This window comes from Petaurus breviceps, unplaced genomic scaffold (genome assembly GCF_028583685.1).
Source record: "Petaurus breviceps papuanus isolate PSGF00001 unplaced genomic scaffold, PetGlider_PUasm1.0 90686, whole genome shotgun sequence".
NCBI lineage: Eukaryota > Metazoa > Chordata > Mammalia > Diprotodontia > Petauridae > Petaurus > Petaurus breviceps.
The window spans coordinates 3,376,097-3,380,721 of record NW_027187309.1 but is presented as its reverse complement, the minus strand read 5'-3'; the positions used below and the strand labels follow the sequence as shown (position 1 = coordinate 3,380,721).

Sequence of the window (4,625 nt, the reverse complement as noted above, 5' to 3'; positions counted from 1 at the left end):
TATTTTTACACTCTACTTTTTATCACTACCCCACCTTTATCTTAACCCTTTCCCATACAATTTGCATTTTGGATTAGATAGATTACCAACTAAGTACATATGGATTATTCCTTCTTTGAACCAAATTACATGAACACCTTTGCATGAGAGAGTTTTGCTACCTAGCCTGCTTAGGAGTGAAGACTCTTCCTCTCCCACTAAGACCTGCATGTTACAGTCGACCAAAAAGATGGTTATGGAGAAGCCAAGTCCTCTGTTGGTTGGGCAGGAATTTGTGGGACAGTATTATACTGTGCTGAACCAGGCACCAGACATGCTGCATAGTTTTTATGGAAAGAACTCATCTTATATTCATGGAGGTTTGGATTCTTTTTTTCCTCTCTTTTTGAATTTTTAGTTCACATCATTCATTTCCATAATATTTAGATTTACAAACTTTCTCCCCAATTTTCCCCTAATCACCACCCCAAAATAGCAATCCCACTGAATATCTGCTCTCCTAATATGCTCTTTTCCATATCTTCTCCCATCCCCCCTCTGACTTTTCAGTAGGACATGGTGGATCTCTATGCCCCAGTGCCTGTATACCTTATTTCCCAGTTACATGTAAAAGAAAAATAATAATACACACACAGACATACACACACACACACACACATATATATGTGTGTGTATCTATATATATATATATATATATATATATATATATATATATATATCATGTTTCCCCGATAATAAGACCTATCCCGAAAATACGCCCTCCCCTTACTGTGTAAGATTCCTCTAAAATAAGCCCTCCCCTGAAAATAAGCCCTATTGAGATTGCTACTGTAGTGAAGGTGATCCCCTGCGCAACATGCTACATTACTGTGCCCTCTGTATGCACCGTTCCCCCCCCCCCCCAGGTGAAAGGCACGCTGCGCTCCGAGCTGCATCCAATCAGAGCTGCAGCAGTGAGCGCGTCATCCTGTTCTTCCCCAGTGATTTGCTTATTGAATAAAGGTACATTTTTTTGTTCACATTTACCTGTTTATTAAAATTGCTGTCAATGTTCATTAAAATAAGCCCTCCCATGAAAATAAGCCCTCTGGTGTTTTTCTGTCCAAAAAAATTAATAAGACAGTGTCTTATTATCGGGGAAACACAGTATATATATATAAACATTTGATTTTAAAATTTTGAATTCCAGAATCATTCTCTTCCTTCCTTGTCACCCACCCTTACTGGGAAGATAAGCAATTCAATATAGGTTATACACGTGAAGCCATGCAAAACATCTCCATATTGGATATATTGTGAAAGACTGAACATATTTCCATCCATCCTATCCCACCCCCAACTTCTTCTATACTCTACTTTGATCCTGTCCCTTTTCAAAGTTGCTGCTTCCAACTTTCCTCCCCACCCACCCTGCCCTCTCTTCCATCATCCCCCCTCTTATCCCCTTCTCCCCTACTCTCCTGTCGGGTAAGATACCCTATTTAGTGTGTATGTCATTCCCTCCCCAAGCCAAATTGAATGAGAATAAGGTTGACTCATTCAGTTTTGCCTTCCTGTTCTTCCCCTCCATTGTAACAGTTTTCCCTTACCTCTTCTATATGAAATAATTTACCCCACTCTACCTCTCCCCATCTCCTCTCATTATATTCCTCTCTCACGTCTCAATTGCACCTTTAAAGTATCATTGCTGACTGCTAAATTAGTCTTGTGTTCTCTGACTATGTATACCTGTACACATATATACACACACTCATATATATATATATATACACACACACACACACACACTCATATATATATATGTATATATATATATATATATCATATGCCCATATACCCAACTATATAGACATCCATATATATGTGTATGTATGTGTGTGTAGGTGTGTGTATATATATATATATATATATATATATATATATATAAATACACACATACACACACATTTCTATTCCCTTCAAATATTCTCATAATGAGAAAAATTTCTTGTTACACTTATTGTTTTTCCATGTAGGAATGTAAATAGTTCAATTTCAATAAGTTCCTTATGATTTCTTTTCCCTGTTTACCTTCTCATGCTTCTTTTCCTTCTTGTACCTGAATGTCAAGCATTTGTATTCAACTCTGTTTTTTTTTTTCATCAAGAATGCTTGAAAGTCCTCAATTCCACTACATTTTCAGGGCCCTCTGGGGCTCACTGCACTCATGGATATTACTGTTCCTACCAACTCAGGCTACCAACCTGTCAGGCTGTGACTGCTATAAAAAGGCACAATAGCTGACTCTGAGATCCTTCACTATATATTTGAAAGTAGGATATAGAAATGTGCAATTAAGTGTGGAAGACTGTTCTCTTATAGAAGTTGCTGAAACAAGGGTGGAGTCAAGATGGCAGAGTAGAAACAGGACTTCTGCATGGCTCCAGCTACCACCTCTTCCAATTAATGGAAAAATGACTACTGACAAACTTTGCAGCTACAGAACCCACAAAATGACAGAAAAAGCTAACCTCCTGCTGAAGACAGTCCAGCAGGCTGGCAGGAAGGGGCTAACGCAGCACTCTGGGAGCCAAGCCCAGCCCCACCCAAGCTTGATGTTTTAGCCTCAGGGTGGCCACAACCAGCCACCAGCTACAGGGACTTCAAATCACCAGCAATTGTGGTGGTTTACAGAATTATCAACACATAGATACTAAGGACAAAGTGAGAGGTCAGCGCAGTGTGGATTCTGGGATCCGGTAGTTTGTGAGTGTGGTCTAGGCTTGGAATATGATATTCCAGAGGTCAAAGGAGCTGGGATTAAAACCAACCGAGTATCATGTTTCAGGGGCAAATATTGTCATTCAATGGAATAGAGGACTTTCAAGCATTCTTGGTGAAAAAAAAAGAGTTGAAAAAACAAAATTTCACATTCAGATACAAGAAGCAAGAGAAGCATGAGAAGGTGGGGTGGCTAGGTGGCACAGTGAGAAAAACACCAGCCCCAGAGTCAGGAGGACCTGACTTTAGATCCAGCCTCAGACACTTAACACACACACACACACACACACACAACTATCTGTGCAACCTTGAGCAAGTTACTTAACCCCAATTGCCCTCCAAAAAGGCAAAAAAAAAAAGTAGAAGCATGACAAGGTAAAAGGGGAAAAGAAATCATAAGGAACTTATAAAGGTTGAACTATCTACATTCCTACATGGAAAAAGGATAATTGTAACTTATGAAACTTTTTGCAGTATGAGAATAGTTGAAGGGAATAGAAATTTGTGATTGTGTATGTGTGTGTGTATATATATATATATACTTACATATATGTCAATATAGAAGGGTATATGGGCATATGAATACATATGTGTGAGTGTATATATGTGTACAGGTATACATAGATAGAGGGCACAGGACCAATTGAATAGGAAGGGATAATACTTAAAATGAGAGAGGAATATAATGAGAAGAGATGGGGAGACAGAATGGGGTAAACGATCTCATGTAGAAGAGGCAAGGGAAAATAGTTACAAAGGAGGGAAAGAACAGGAAGTCAAGAGGGGATGGGTCAAACTTATTCTCATTGAATTTGGCTTAGGGAAGGAATGACATACAAAGTAAATAGGGTATCTCATCCTATAGGAGAGGTGCGGGGAAGGGGATGACAGGGGGCATGATGGAAGGGAGGGCACGGTGGGTGGGGAGGGAAGTTGGAAGCACCCACTTTTGAAAAGAGACAGGATCAATAATAGTATACATAAAAAATATATATACATATATATATATACATACACATATACAGACACATATTTGAATATTTGATTTTAAAACTTTCAGTTCCAGATTCATTCCCTTCCTTCCTTGTCACCCACCCTTATTGGGAAAATAAGCAGTTCAGTGTAGGTTGTATATATACTATAATTAATACCATCTTACATACAATTGGGAAATAAGATATACAGGCACTGATGCATAGAGGTCCACTGGAGAAGTTGGAAGGGGTATGGGAGAACATATGGGACAGAGAAGATTGGAGGAGGGGATATCCTGTGGGACTGCTATCTTGGAGCAGTGGGTAGTGGGAAAACAGGGCCAGAATTTGTAACTCAAAATCTGGCAGAAACGAATGATGTAAATCAGAAGTTAGTAAAGCATTTAAAAAAAAGAAAATAGACAGGATCTGGGGTGGCTAGGTGGTGCAGTGAATAGAGTGCCGGCCCCAGCATCAGGAGGACCTGGGTTCGGATCAGGCCTGAGACACTTAACACACACATACAAAAAAACCTAGCCATGTGACCTTGGGCAAGTTACTTAACCCCACTTGCCCTCCAAAATAAAATAAATAAATAAATTTTATAAAAAGAATTAAAAAGAAAAGAAAAGAGACAGGATCAAAGTAAAGAATAGAACAAGTGGGAGGTGGGATAAGATGGAGGGAAATATAACCAGTCTTTTACTTTTTGTCCACTATGTAAATGTTTTGCATAGCTATACATGTACAACCTATATTGAAGTGCTTATCTTCCCATTAGGGTTGGGTGTCAAGGGAGGAACAGAATGAATCTGGAATTCAAAGTTTAAAAATAAAATGTTTCATATATATATATATATATATATATATATATATATATATATATATATA

General features: G+C 38.6%; 1 pseudogene; it reads left to right on the top strand.

Moving 5' to 3' along the window:
• The first annotated feature begins 229 nt into the window (after positions 1–229).
• Positions 230–4,625, top strand: part of LOC138144125 (ras GTPase-activating protein-binding protein 1 pseudogene) — a 7,024-nt pseudogene continuing 2,628 nt past the window's right edge.